The following is a 16123-nucleotide window of genomic DNA, read 5'->3' on the forward strand; positions in this document are numbered from 1 at the left end:
CGGCCATTTTCATCAAGCAAAAGCCTTTTACCATCGGTACTACGATTCTGAATGTCGTGGCTTCCAAACGTATCCGATCATCCTGTCATTTCACAAACCACAGCCTGAGTGACGCAGACGACAACTGCTGGTAAAAGGAAAAAGCATATTTCCTGAAACGGCAACCCTTATACATCACAAAAGTGTAAGTCCGAAAACAAGTGTGTTTGAAATTGATGAATAACTCGATACGTACATTCAGAATACGGCAAGGCACTCAGCGACGTGAAGTAACGAAGACCTCGTTGAAACATGTATCATGAAGATAATATTTCAAATGCGTTATAGTCCGCAGGTTTGTCGCGCGGGAGATGTTCACAAATTTCGAAATAGGTGACCCGAAGACTGCAGAAGCGTTAACTACGGAAAACATCATTATCTCAGCTTCCTGAAAGAAGCTAGCTGGAAATCTCGGCTTGTACCAGACGTTTAGTTACTACCGTGTGTCACCGACCCAGGTTTACAATTTTATACTATAGTTATTAACAGATCTTTCGAGGGATAGCTATCTGCTTGAGTCGGAGCACGTATCATGCACAGGTTTGGATCAGGCGCGCGTTATAACGTGTAAAAAAAACGTTAAAACAACGTAACAAATCTGAACAGAATAAAGCATGGGAGTGGCGTGAGGGTATATGGGTGTGGAAAATCTTATCAACGGCACAATGGAGCACAGTATGTATGTTATTTTACCTCAAAAGACTTTTGCTTCAAATATGCACCATGAATAGAATGTCTGGACAGAGCCAAAAGGCAAAACGTACTATAAGAAAACCGGCCGAATAGTTCACGGTCCGTGTCAGAAGCCTTCGCTGAAGCAATACCCGGCAGGCTGTAGGCAATCATTAAGGCTTGAAACGCCAAGGAAGGACCTGCTTACAGATTTCGTCCAAAATAGCTATTTTGCTAATATGCTATTGCTACTGAGATAGTTATTGTGAAACTCAGTAAAAATTGTATTAATCAGATTATCTTATCCGATAAATAAATAATCCTTAGAGTGTAAAATGTTAGCGTGCAAAGATTGTTTGTCTGAGAGAAATGCGCTGTCCTTTATCATTTAGTTGCTGCTTATAGTTTAGGCATCTATTTCTGAACAAACCAAACCGTCACACACAATTCGGACCACTATATATACTTGTGTATGAAGATAAAAGCTGACATGTCATCCGGCACAAAATCTTTCCTTATGTACCGTAGTTGATTTCAGTTGTTTCACGGATGTCCGGGGCGATTGTCTGACGTTCCCCTGAGTCACAAACATCTAACGGTATTTCCTAGTGCAACGGTCTCAAATCCTATTGCGATGCCTATACAGTTTCCGTGAGAACGCACGAGTCGAGGTCGACGAAAACGCTACGTTCTGCCGTTGCATAGGATTTTCATGGGTGCGGAATTGGCTTCAGGTGATCTGCTTGCGTGTTAGAATATAACTTCCTATATTTTTTTCTTTTGCCACTTTAAGGACATCTGTTAGGGAAGCAAAAAGTTGATGCATGCTTCGAATAGATTTTCGCCTTGGCAAATATAACAACAAAAACCTGTCACAGGCACTGCTGCGCCCTCTTTTTACGCGAGCTGTTTCGTACCAATTCGAGAAATGTCGATTGTAATTTCCTAGGTACAGTCAGGGAATTTGTTATGGTTATGCGATGTTTTCATAGTGGTACGATAATGTGAACCAAGCTTATTTGATCAATTACCAAACATTGGCTATATATTATTTATTATCTTCTATACTATCTTTGTGTGGTACTTCGTTTGTAGAGAACCAAGACGATGTCCGCAATTATGTAGCATAGAAGCGGGTATATAATTCACGTACAGGAAAAGACGACGCCCTGGTGCGATTTCGCAAACCGCAAAATCTACAATTACGACTATTTTTATCGCCGCTATGAGTAACTTACATTCCATGATTAGGATATCTGCATCGCATTGACTTGTGGGTTTGCTCGTCAGCCCGTGTCGGGCCAACGTTATCGCGTATTTAAAGCAAACTTGAAAGGTCATGCGATGCGCGCCATGTAGCCCGCAGCCGCAAAAGTATTCAATGTAAATGCGACGGGTTTATTAGTAACGTACAAGTCTCTGTGTTCCATCGCTTACATTGGCGTTTCGGTGCGACAGTTTTTAGGACCCTTATTTCTGCAAATTTTTAGGAATAAAACATATAGTCTACAGAAATAGCTAGACAAAGTTAAATACCGTCAATAACGTCCGAACAAAGTAATTTTGCATTGAACTACTAAGATGGTAAGCTGATTTTTTTCGACACTACAGCTTCACCGAAGTTAATGCTTGTCGCAAATTCCCACGTAATGCTAGAATCATAGTTAGAAGTTGTACGTCACGGTCTCTACGTGGATTTGATACGAACAAACCCACTACAAATGAAGACTATCTCTACACATGTTATAGTTTCAGACGGAACGTTTAAATGTCACTTGTCCCATGATTTCAAAGAGGCAATGGTAGGCGCCATTTCTGATCTCATTTTAACGGCCAAACAAACATTTAGTTGACAGTCACCCTTTGAGAGTTCTATTTTATATTATTACAGGTATTTTTTTAATGACGATGCAGGGGCTGCAACACGTTGAGAATAGTCAAATGTAGGTCTGCGCAAATACAATTGAGAGTCTTGTAATTCGTAAAAGTCCTCTGCGTCTTGCTGATAGGTTTAGTGATTCTGTCTTGATATATAAACCTGTGATGTTTAGGTAGTAAGTTAAGCTTATGAATTTAACTCATAATGTAAAATAAGGTTTAAAATTATAGCTTAAGCCGAGCCATTAATACGTATGACTGTTATTTAAAGTTCCCTTGCGGATTAAACTTCATAGTTTGGAGACCATCTGCAGAACTATAATATAGTCATCCTTTGATGTTGTCAGGGACATTTATAGTGATTGTGTCAAGACTAAATTTTTAAAAAAGGAAAACTTAGTTTTTTCAAAGTATTTTCGCATCGTCGACATGATAGTGGGTAACTTTTTGTACCTGAATCTATAGATAGATTGAATTTTGCAGGACACGTTCACCGATCGATATCAGAAAGGTCTAGTGAACGAATATAAAAGAATGATTTCATCAGTAATCTCTAGAGAATTTATGGAACCTATGTTTCAAGCGAGATATACTGATACAAAATGAACCACCTCTGCGAGCTCCAACTGTATCATCGTTTTGCTATCTGTTCCCTTATAAGTTAGCTGTGGCCCGTGATTAAAAGAGTAGCTTTTGTACATAGGTTATCAAGAAGTTACGGCATAGATTATCTACCCTGGAGAGCACACGACCTAGCACTAAACCGGTTTAGCAGAAGCGTAGTACACATCATACTTAACTATTTTCCTCTTTTAAATAATATTTATCTCAGGCAGTGTAAATGCGATGGAGCGTACGAGGAACGCCTTGTCCCTTTTGACAACCTATTTAACTTCTACTAAGTTAAGTTTGCAAAAAGCATAAGTTACTAGCGCTCTATGATGAAAAAATATATAGCACAGTCAATGTAATACGTAATTAAATGCAATTTAGCTCTGCCCAGTTATTATACAAAAAATAGTTGTCAATTTGTTGGATAAACTCTTCATCGAGAGATGACTTCAGTCGGCCTATTTTAGCATATAGTACTGTTTATACTTACGTCTGTAATTCATTAAGATACAAATTTACGTATTTGCTTTACGTGGTCTGATCACTACTGCAATCAGTAATAATTGGATTCGATCCTTTTAATGTATGTGACAAGGATACTTTGATGTGATTTGCGTTCTTGTGGTGTCACAGGGTAGATATCGCTTCGATTCTCCTGTGCTAAGCTTTCTGCTTGTAGCATAAACATTATTGAACCACACAAACAGGTCTTCGTTATTTGAATGGAGCCAATTTCGAATTCGATCTAGAAGAGGCAAAAGCCAAAGGTAAACACCGCGTTTATTTACATAATTCTATGGACAATGGCTTCCTAACGGTGGCTTTCTATATACTGATTGTGTCTAAAGATTAGCTAAAGCATATGATAAAGTTCGTTACAAGGGGAAAAACATTCCGTCGTAACTTTCATTAGAGCCAGATATTTTCAAAGATAGCGAATGCCGAGAGTTTCTTGCCAACGACAGTCCTCAACTGCGTATGATGCTTTTCGATTTGTCGTCTTCGTTTTTGTCGATGTCGGCGTTGACGGTCGCTTTCCGGTGAAAAGTACCACAGCCGCGTTATTTCTGACTAAGTATTTTCTATAAGTCCAAAGCTGGCCTTGTTTGTACACTTTTAGGCTGGCTTTTCCGCACTTTTAGGCCGCCTACTTGGTATCTATGTTTTCGACGTGAGTACTAGCTCATTGGTTTTGACTGATAGTGAGTTCACTATTTCATGATAGGAACCACATATGTGTCCTTCGCAGGACTTGAAGTAGCGATTCCTGTTCCGAGTCCTGATATAAAAAAACTGTACGCAAGGTTAGAAGATATGACGGAAATGGAGATAAAGAACGTTTCTGATTGAATCAAAATATCACAAACAAACTATGGAACTAGAAAAGATTTCGTACGAAAGCGGGGAGAGCTTGGCTTAGTTTGTCTAGTTGAAAGCTTTCTGTTGATAACCTACTGAGTAGCGGGGATTGACACCCTAATTTAGGTTATCAAATGCCATTTAGAGGCGAAAATTGGTCAATTCTATCTATTCTAGATTGTAACTTTTTTTGGCCAGGTTAGTAGAGGACGACCAACAGATAGCCGTGGGAATTCGCTCTTTGTATCAATCTAGTTTATGAGGCATATAACTGAAAAAAGATGCATAAAGAGGATCGGCATAGATTCAATTGGGTTTGCTTTTGGCAATCGTCACCATTTATCTACAGCTTTGTCAGGTAAAAATCCAACTGAATAAAAAATAGTAATTGTATAATGCGTAATAGGATTGTGAATATAAGAGTATGCAAAAAATTCTACCATTGGTATCATATCTGAGTAGTGATATTGACTTCAATGCTTAGTACATTGTGTGTATCGACAGGTGTTTTGTGCTTCATTAAATTCATTTTTTAGCATCTCCAATTATTTTTCTTATATCAACAAGTCTTGAAAATCACTTTTTTTTTTTTTAGATATGGCATCAAAGATTTGCCCCCCATTAAAACTCGAATCTTAAACTTATCTGGAGTTCCTCCAACAGGCCTATAAAACGATATGGCAACCATATAAGCAGCTGTCAATCTTACTATCCTTTCTGATTGCTTGTTTTTCTTCATACCTTATCCTATTATCAATATTCGGTAATTTACGAATTCGCTATCCAGACCACGGTGTCCCTCTGGCAATTTACTATCGAGCACACATAATAATGACACCCAGCATACGGAAGCACTACATGCATGGTTTACCCTATTCAGTCTGTTCCAGGAATCATTGATTGTCGTACCAGCTAGAACGACGGTGGGGACGATTTATACTATTTACCCTCCACTGGCGGGCGGATTTGATGTATTCACAGGCCACTTTTTTAACGAGTCAAACCGTTTTTGTGAGTTCTCTACAAAAAGCGGTATATGACAGGATTAGTGAATTTAACGATTCTTAGTAGTGCTATGCAAGACAAAAACACGTTTCGGGAGCGCGCGTTTGAAGCGATCCAGTTGAAAGAGTTGATGTGTTGCTAGGTGTTTTTATATTAGTAAAAAACTACACAAAGCTATTGGGGCAACGTTGAAGTCGAACATAATCAGTGCTATCTTTAGTAGAGCTTGAATATTCTACCAGTCGTTGCAACTGCCTAGTTGAACGACACACCACTAGGTAATTGGTTTTCCTCGAAATGATTAAACGAGCAGACAAGTTGCACAGCTCTTGTCTAGTTGAGCACCATGTCGGACTTTCATAGCCTCCATCATTCCATCAATCCTAAATATATGTGTGAAGTATGGCCATGACTGCGAAATACTACGAAGCAATTTGCATAACGCCGAACATCAACCCGAATATGCCGGTTCTTGATGACACCGGACGAGACATAGGGTAGTCTAGAGAGGAGCAGCTGGCTAACATTGTCATCCCAAGCCCTTCCAGTAGTCTGATTAAATGGTTCCGGTAGCATCGTCTTTTCGATGTATAAGTTTCAGTAGTTCCAGAGAAGCAAATGGAACACTGGGCTGACAACTTGAGTATTCGTAAGTACAATGTAAAAGGATCCTTCTTTCCGACATAGAGTGAATCGTATGCGCTTCACGAGTATAGAAAAGCGTCAAGCAACGGGCGCGAAGACTGTCCTGCTCCTCAAAAATAATTAAACGTCTAAATAAGTGTCGTTTTTGCGCTATCTCGCTACTCTCTTTACAAGCTCAAATTGCCAGCGGGAAGAGCGGCCCTTGTGGCACCTCCAAAATGGGAGCTTCGGGTTATCCTTCTAGTCAGAATGGACGTAGGGGTTACAATGAGGAGAAGACAAACCTAACAGGCAATAAGATTGAAACGGAGAGTTTTGCGCATAACCACGTCGTTCAGCTATTCGCATGTTCACTGGGCCTAGCCGTGTGCTATTGAAGAAGATAAGCCGTCATTCTCAAGCTTCTGGGTCTGCTCCACATAGAACTGGTAAGTGCACGCCGTAGGAGCCTTGTAATTTAAATGGGTTTGTTGCAGAATTCTCAGTAAGGACAAAACGATCAACCTAGTTGAAGGCTGGCTGGGACAAAGGAACACGCCTTCAAAATTCCATTAAATTACCGTTACCACTGTGTCTACTGATAGCCCTGTTTCGGCGTTCGACGTTGTTTGCATTAAGGCCAATGCAGCCATATGGAATGAATATGTCCCATAGTGACAACGGGACCAACGTGTTTTCTTGACTTATGGTTATGCCGAATGCATCCCACATCGTACATCACTGTTCCTCGCTTATTGATGGTTCATTCAATCTACAAGCAGTTGTTCTCATATCTAGGTGGTAGCGTTTTTTGTTCGATTAAGGCAATACATATCACCATACTGTAAGTATAAGGTATGAAAACAAGTACGTAAACTGTACACTTTGCTTCCTAAGACATCGGATTGTTGACTTAGGTTAGAAGGCCACTGTTTTCCGTATTCGCTTTTGTCTTGACTAACCGAAAAACAAAGCACTAAACAAAGACGTTTATAGCTGAAGTAAGAAAGAAAAAAGTAGTAATACTCTTTTCTATGCATATGAATTGTGTAGACTGTGTAAAGTGACTAAACCTACGCTGGCAGTTCAGTGCTGGCCGATAGCGCCGACCCGGCTAGCGGTTAGGACACGGCCTTCCCAAAGCATAGGAGTTAACACGCGTCAGCCATTTGCTCAAATCTAAATCTAATACCTACAAGCTTAGCTATCTGTTTAAACTTGCTTAGGTTTCTCTCTGAATCAATGTTGACGAGTAACTTCGATACAGGAATTCTCAAGTAGAAAAGAAAAAGCAGAAAGCAGAGCTGTAGCCTATTGTGAAACTAGGTAGCCCTACGAGCAAATAATCTCTGATAGTAACTCGCAAGCTAATGAGTTAAGGTATAGGATATTTAAATAACTGGTCTAGTTAGCCAGTCGTTTTGTCCTTATCTACTCGAGCGCTGCGACATCCACGCTCAGGTTCTAGGCGTTCGGGGAAGCTTCTTGAGATCTTTCACGGTACTTAATATCGCCTGCTGAGGTCCGTGTCGTCCACGGCTAATAAAGCGCAATGAGGGCTTCAAAACAGGACCGGGCTATCAACATATGAACCTTCTGCAGGTACCCATATATTTGTATATATAATAAATAGACAAAATGTATACGTATGGGAAGGCAACTGGTGCGGACATAACGAGCGACTTGCATTGTATAATACTCGAAATACCTCATAAGTGGACAAAGTATTGGGCAGTGTCCTAAAGAAGAGCCAAATGTTCTCTCAACTTCTACTTAGGGGGCAACTTTTTGCGTTGAGGTACCCCGCATGCTTTTTGCTCCAGCCAATTCACTCTCTACTATACTTTACTCCTATACTCCCTACTCTAGCAAACCTAGAGGATAAGCGGATGTAGACTCATATCCGCGTCAGGTATCCCAGCCTTTGCTGCATCGGCTCTTTAAATTGTAGGAACCCCTTCGATCCATATGATACTTCCAAGCTTAGTGCAGACGCGCGTGACACACGAGTCTACACTGTAGCCACTTTGCTAAACAGTACCGCTTTCATCCAAAGCTATACGATATAAACGTATGGCGAAATACATTTGGGCAATATTAGGTATAAAGCTCTGAGCTATTTGTTGAAGCGTTATGAAACGGGTTGTATGAGACGAGATCTACAGAACTCGTTCGCTCGTCTTCTGTCGCCTCTTCTCTATCTCTTTCCAGTCTGGTTTAATTTTGTTTTGCTTACGTGACAGTAGCGTTACGTAACGCTGCCATTGCGATGATGCAATGCGAAGGTGTTTGATTATTAGACTTAAAGGGCACATGGGGTGGCTTAGGTTCGAGACCAGGTGTTGACAGATTCGCGGTACGTTCTATACCGAAAGAAATCAACCGTCTAAAAATGATAGTAGATGTAAAACTCGATATGTTAAGTTGTTTAGCTTTCTATGAAGCTACTAAATTTAGATATGCGCATAAATTGGCGTCACTGGCATCGTCACTTTAAAATATAATGCTTTGTTTTACCTATTAGGTTGACTGGCCTTGTTAGGGCTTCCGCGAAGATCATTCAATACGTTTTAGATCATTAAAAACGTAGGTGCTTTGTTATTTACTTTTTATTAAGTGGCACAATCAAATACCTGCTCTATACTGCATGCGAGTCCTATGATTGCAGATCTATCAGAAATGAGAATTGAATAGATCGAGAAGGACAAATCTTCACGGATCATACCGCATGCTTAAAGCGTTTATCAAAGACCTATCGCACAATAATTAGAGCAAATTAACAGTGTTCGTTATTATTAATTAGCAAATTAGCAGCAGAAAGTCCAGTCACGGGGAAAAAAGTAGAAGAAAAAAAAATTAAATAATCATGTTTAATATGTAGTAAGAAGGTGTAGGCTAAGCTTGATGATTTTATAATAATTTCATTAGTCTGCCGTTTTTTAATGTTCTAAGAAAAATGGCCTTAGCGTTCGGTCGGATTAAGAAAATCTCCTAATTACCATAATGATTTCTGAGCAAATATAAACAGACATATATATATATATATATAATTCGCAAGTTCACGCAGAAAAAATCCTACCATGCGTTCCAATGTCTCTGCTATAACAAATAGGCAGTCTCTTACGTAGGTTAATTTTCCCCAGGAGCGTTTCAGAGCTTCTATGTCTCTATGCTGGCAAAAGGTCGCTAAGTGTAAGGAGTTGCATGTCCATTCAGGCTCCTAAAGCACACACTCAAACATAGCTCATATTTTTGTCTACTTGTCTGGTTCAGCTTCGTACTGTCAGTCCTTAAATATTATAGTTAATTACCCAATACATAATACAATGCAGAAACTAGTTCATGCATTAGAACGCTTTTCCTGTTGTTCGCTTATGGGGAGTCAAGCAGCTATTCGGTTCTATGCACTTCGAAAGACCCTATTTATTTCGATTATTTTCGAGAAAATTGATGCGAGGCGGTAGTTATTGCCGTTTCCATAATCATCCCGCTCTCCCGTTCATGATCAAGGCTAAGGGAGTCTTGAGAGAAACAAGCGTAATTCCAGCTATCATGGACTTGATAAAACTTACTAGAATGAAACTTGTCCTCGATCGAGCTCACTTGGGTTTTAAGTATATGCTTAGATCCATTTAGTCAGATTTTTATATATCGGCGGGATGGTTAAGCAGTTTCTGCTGAAGGCCAGAGGCACAGGATAAACACGCAAATAATGTAGAATGAACAGTTTTGCCACGTAAAGTTGAAGCCAATTGGCACACACATATGGTGCATTAACATGCCAAGGTCTCTTGCGCTAGTAGTTTTGGCATCGGGCTACGGCTACTGATGGGAATTATGATAGGGTGTCAATGATAGGTCCCCGTGATGGCCTAATGGGAAACGTACTTTCTTGCTAGTGTGGACAGACTTTGTTTTATGCTGGGAGCTAGCGAGTGATGATCTGAGGGAATACCCAACGGCGATACCGAACGTTAATCTCGAAACAGAGGTATTAATGATATAAATGCATTTGATGTTTGATCCTGACAAAACTGTAACATTTAGTCAGTGTGCCGGCAGAGACAGGAACGCGTTGATGACACTATCGTGATCATTGATTTGGCTCGTTTTAAGTATGTGTATGGACATTATATATATATACGAGGAATCTACCTGAGGTTATCCTGACTTGGTATTGCTAGGTGCTTTCTTTAGTTTGTCATATAATTAACAGAGAAGTCGGGCTGTTGATACGAATTAATGAGTAGTGGTCTAAGCCTGATGACATCCACTCGTTGAGGCCGAGCCCCACATTCATCGGCCCACACTAAATAAACGTCATTCTGTAAGTATTTGATCACACGTACTGTTGTGCTTTACTTGAATCTTTTTTGAAGAAATAAAAACATGTATGAACTGCGTGAGGGTAAAAAACGGCCGTTGTCCGAAATCCATTTTGATCATCTACCATAGGAAGCGCAAACATGGTAAATGATCACGTGAGAAACATTGACTTTGTTATAAAGTTGACCGAGCTAGCCAATTACACGGGATTCTAGATCATGTGTATTTTTTAAAAAGCAACCACTCGCCCTCTTCACTGATAGAGTTGAAAGAGGAAGGGCGATGAAATTGCGAAAAATTTTGTCTGAGATCTTTCTAAGATAATTTGTTAGATGTTCGTAAGTCGGAATATGTAAATGACTGGACTATAGCCCGTATCTAAAATCGAGTAGTTTTTTAAATCGAGGTTACTCCAAATTTTATTGGGCGATCAAACGATTAACTAAAGCTATGGCGTTTTATTCTTATAATTTACGATATAGACTCCTTAAAGCAGCACAGAATGAAGCTACACACGCTTTCATCCTGATTTTTATTATTGTTAATCTGTCTATTTATTTTTTGAGTTGCTTTAACGAATAAATGTAATATGTATGCCCTCAACCTGAAGCGGTTTCTCGTTGAAACTAATTGTTGTCTTCAAGTGGAGAGGGATGAAATATCCTTGATCCGTCTCTTGCAGGGCAATCAATGCCACAGTTCATTGATCTAGACATTAGCCTATAACTGTTTTATCAAGTCTTTAAACGCCACTTTCAAAAGTAATAAGCGAGAAAAGTACTTTGTCAAAGAAAATTCAGATTCAATAATCCTAGCCTTCCTACAGAAACGCAACGGTACTTGGTTCTCCAAGTAAACATATGGAAAACCTGAGATCAAAGCAGGTAGCCACTACTTCAAAAAAAGACGTTCAATCTGCACTATCTCCCTTATACTTATTTACTTTCATTTATATATATATATATATATACATACATACATATATCGACACTTACGTCTCATGTTGTGAAATATCGAATGGGAGATTTACCAAACTCGTTGATGTGTGGTACCTAAATTCAGGGAAGAGTCAAAGACTCAAAAGCGAATAAACAACCTAAACTACACTAAGTATGTACATGCTTGTCAATTAAAGTTACGGACACGTGATAGTTTAAATCTGAATAGGAATCATGATATACTGCAGGTTGTGCTAGCGGGAACCAGTTTTCTGAGGCAATACGTAACGGATCTAAGATTTGGAACATTGAAAAATAAAGGGTCGAATGCTACGTAAGGGATGAATGTGCCCTCAGAAGAAGAAAAAGCTACCAATATACTGACAATGCCAAAAAAACATATATATAGAGCATGCGTAGTTACGAGGCCAGACAAGCATACTTCATGATTTTCCTAGCAGTGTCCTGTTAAGTTTTAAGACTCGAAAGTTGTTAGAAGCTCTTGGCTCAAGCTCGGCTGAAACAACCTTTGCTATGATAGTTGGCCTTTCGCAGCGTAAAACGAGGTGAGCTTACGCCCAGTTCCCAGCTTCATGCATATCTAAGTTTATTGGGCAGACACATGTCACCATTGCACCGCCATTAGGGAGGTAATAATTTGGGTCTTACTCTCTAGCACGAAGGATTGTGCTTAGACCCATGCCACTTGATGAGGGTATACTATTGAAATTTATGGCAGGTAATGTGTTAGAAATAATCTGATCGCTATTTTAGAGGAAACTGGTGAAGCTGGCTACTTAAATAAAGACGAGCAATGTCCAGCGTTGTAGAAGGGAGGGGTAGATAAGCTGAAACTCAGCTTTCTTACAGTCCTATCCTATATCTGCATATAGGTAGAATTTGGTCTACAACACTTTTTTTGACATGTAGTTCTTGAAAGAAACGGCATACATTTTATCATTAAAAATGCTCGTACCTCATTTCGTTTTCACTTGAATAGAATTTCAAGGTAAGGTTTATCGACGGACGCTTCCAGTCACTTAATTAGCTCAACCCCAAAAAACGTGGCTTATTCTTCTAAATTGTATTGAAAGACCTTTTCAATAATGGTTCAAATGTTATTTTGCTTTCTTATTATTAGACGTCACAAGAAGCAGTAGAACGAATATGTACAAAAAAAACAATGAGATTACAAATGTCCTTGTGTTTTGGAAACTACGCCTGAGCAGTTTTTTGTGCGTGGAGGCCCTAACACGTGCGCCCCATAAATGGATATATACGATATTAAGTTTGAAAGCTCTATAACTTCTGTTTGAAGACGTGGAGTACGTCGTAGTTGTTTCGAGACCAGCCCGTGGGTTGAAGAGTGATTTTTGAGCAATATCATCTAATGTCGGACAATTCAAACGCCATACTAATTAAGATAGCTATCACAGCAAACTCTATAGAAGCTGGCAGGAAACGCTATAGAACCACGATGTAATTGCCGACGTCTGCGAAGTACGTATTGATTCAAGCAATATGGAGCGAACAAATTCGGCGGAATCAATAAGATATACCGAGGTATTATCGGTAGAGCATAACACATTGTTCATTGCCTCAACAAATCCAACTTTTGTCAGTCACCACCAACGTCATTAAAGCTTCGAGGCATACCTTTTTCTGACCAGCTTTTGTTTTCATACTTTTTCAGTTATCATGCGGTACACGATGTGACTACCCGATATTAAAGTATCGATTTGCGTTGCCTTTTTACGTGAAAGTGAACACTGGGGTTTGCGCAAATGGGTACAAGCTCTAAAGGCCACTAGGGGCTCCAGCTCGAGCGCACCATTATGGACGAATCAGACGGGACGATTTTGCATTTGTGTTAAGCTATTGCTGTCAAATGTAAATTTCATAAATATAACATTAGTTTTCCGTCACTGTGAGCAGAATCGCCGTTGAAACTTGCCTCAAGACCATTAACTTAGAATAATTAGATAATTTATGTATACGGTTTAATAACGCTGGTGAGTCAAAAGGGAATGAACCGTCTTCGACTGTCGCCGACAGAAACAAATGTATACTCAGCATCACTGGTCATAACGATAGGATTGTATATCGTTAGTTTAATCATTACCTGATAGGGAAAATATATAAACGACAGTGTCGTCTGCGCAATAAAAATGAACATCGGTTTCACAGAGAAACTGTCCCATTGATATAATATTAATACGCAACTCTCTCTTGTTTGCCTTCTTCTGTTGAGTTGTTTAAAATTATTTCTCCATATCGCAGGCAGGTATGGCACGCAACACGGTTAGACACTGAAAAAATCGAGATAAAGAAAACGACTCGTAGCAGAAATACGGCAGATGAGTTAAACCTAAAAAGAACACATATTAGAAGCGTAAAAAACGAGGGTAATATGTATACCATATCTTTGGTGAAAGCTTTCCGTAGGTAAATACGCGATTGGATTTACGCACATTCTGTTTACAAAGACATTTCAAAAACTACCGCTTGCATTTACCTTATCCTGGGTATTTCACACAAGACGTAGTCTATATGATTTTCTTTCTCTTCCAACTTGAGTCAAGTTACAGTTTCGTGTGCAGGGTCTTTACGTCAACAATGCTTTGAATCAGTGAAACGAGCCTTTCAGTAGCTTACTACATGTAAAGCACCGTCGTTTCTACCGTATCTCGCTCCAATTCAATGGTACTTAAAGAAAGCTAGAACTCATCAAAGCTCCCTCGTAGGAGTTTGAGCAATTGATTCTTAAAGTATTATTACGTTGATCATCCATTTGGCAACACAGGCGGTTACATTTGCATGGTTTACCCTTAGATTACTTGTACAAAGTTAGACAATTATCAAAGGAATTGCCAAATTTAAATTGCTCGGAATTACAAATCAAAGGTTCAGGACAAGTGAATCTCTGTTTGCAAGCCGTGCTTTTTTTAAAAGTCATCGTTCGACTTTGAACGGCTATATTTGGCCAACGCGCTGAGCTTCCTCTAACGCAATAATGAACGAGCAATAGCGTTTGCGCGACTGTGGGATTTTCTAAGTAATAGTTTTAAATAGCATTTGTCTTTTTCTCTTTATTTTTCTTTCAGTGAACACTCATGTTCCGTCTTTTTTTTTTGGTCCTTTAGCCAGTCACCATTAAATGGTACAATCAAGATGCTTAAAGTAAATTGGTTCATAAAAGGGAGACTTTGAAACGAAGTCGGGGAAAAGCCAAATGACAAGAAGAGAGTCGGGCTGAAGATCAGCCGAGTCATCGATCTGCCAATCGAAGTCAGCTGGACTGAGCGAATATTGGTGATGACAGTACGGCGATTCGTACCGCAGTACCATCGTAGCTATTGCCTTCATTTAAAGGGACAATAGTTCCGATACTTCTCCGATTTAGCATGACGCGTCCTATGGGAACGAATTACACGGTCCAGTAAATAAATCCAGGCGACTGCCGTAATTACGGTTAATTTATTATATGAATTATTATAATTTGTTTTCTGAATTGAAGTGAACAGTTAAGTCAAACCAATGCTGTGACCACGTAGGTCTTCTTTTTAAACCAAACAAACAGTACAGTCAATTAGAATTAGCTAGGCGTTTCTTAGCTAGCTTTTTAAGACGCATAAAGGGCATTTAAGTATCTTTCTACTTGAGTTATTTCTAGCTGACTATAGGCTTGCAGCAGACAACCTTTTTTGTCTTGCGTTTTTTTTTCTCTTAACATTATAGAAACGTTACCTTACTTATGGCGTACGACGGCGCTGCAAGCATATTTGCGATGCACCGACGCATCGGTTTAACAAAGCGTAACCTTATATTCTGGGCTCGATATGCGATGAATACATGGACGTACGCCGGATGTACGTCACAGCGAGGCCTTCACCAGGCTTTCAATTCTTCAGCCACTTATCCAACCTGTAGGCATGCGATCCTATTACTACCGATGATGAAGTCGGCACGATACACATTATAGCATACCATACAATGGCTTAACGGTATAGGGAAACACTCGCAACCTGTGGGCAAAACAAGACACATTTAAATAAACAGTCGGTAGAAGTGCGATGACTAAATTCATTGAGTTCGAGCAGATGACGGTGGCTACGGTGTGAGGAACATCCAAGCGTCTAAATTCCTTAAACACCCGAGTTCCATCTTACATGGTTTGCGCTTTTGGCATGGCGAAATATCTCAGTCATTTTGTGGTTACTGCTAATGGACTTTAAACAGTGAAGTGTAGAGGCAAACGGAGGTCGTAAGTAGTTTGTACCTCAACGTTGGATGTTTGCCTCGGTTTGTATTTATCCCCACCCTAGTAGGCATAATAGTAACTGCTAATGGAAAAATATTTGCATGATCTTTACCACACTAAGTAATCATTATATTATATATATATATATATATATACTCACGATGCTAAACCTGCATGTATCCAGGTTACGTACGATCTCTTCTGTCAGCTCTGAAATAATAAAGTTATCTTACTTAGTTGACTACAATGATGTAACTCTAATTCGTGCCTCATTTTGTTCCATTATGAATGCCCATTTTAAATAGATATTAGCCATACGAATTTCTAAGTCCATTTCATACGCAAACACAGTTCTGTCTCGCGAGTTCATATAGCTAAAATATGAAGCTCGTTTTTCTTTTGTAAAGGT

The 16123-nt window shown here is 39.5% G+C and overlaps 1 long non-coding RNA gene across 1 annotated transcript; it reads right to left on the reverse strand.

Moving 5' to 3' along the window:
- Positions 1-13526: 13526 nt before the first annotated feature.
- LOC111261274 (uncharacterized) lies at positions 13527-15914 on the reverse strand. Its single transcript, XR_002680891.2, has 3 exons — positions 15875-15914; positions 15201-15478; positions 13527-13762 (listed from the first exon to the last, which is right to left on the reverse strand). It is a non-coding gene; the product is annotated as an uncharacterized LOC111261274 (long non-coding RNA).
- Positions 15915-16123: the final 209 nt, after the last annotated feature.

The sequence above is a fragment of the Varroa jacobsoni genome, unplaced genomic scaffold (assembly GCF_002532875.2).
Source record: "Varroa jacobsoni isolate VJ856 unplaced genomic scaffold, vjacob_1.0 scaffold_541, whole genome shotgun sequence".
In the NCBI taxonomy this organism is placed as follows: domain Eukaryota; kingdom Metazoa; phylum Arthropoda; class Arachnida; order Mesostigmata; family Varroidae; genus Varroa; species Varroa jacobsoni.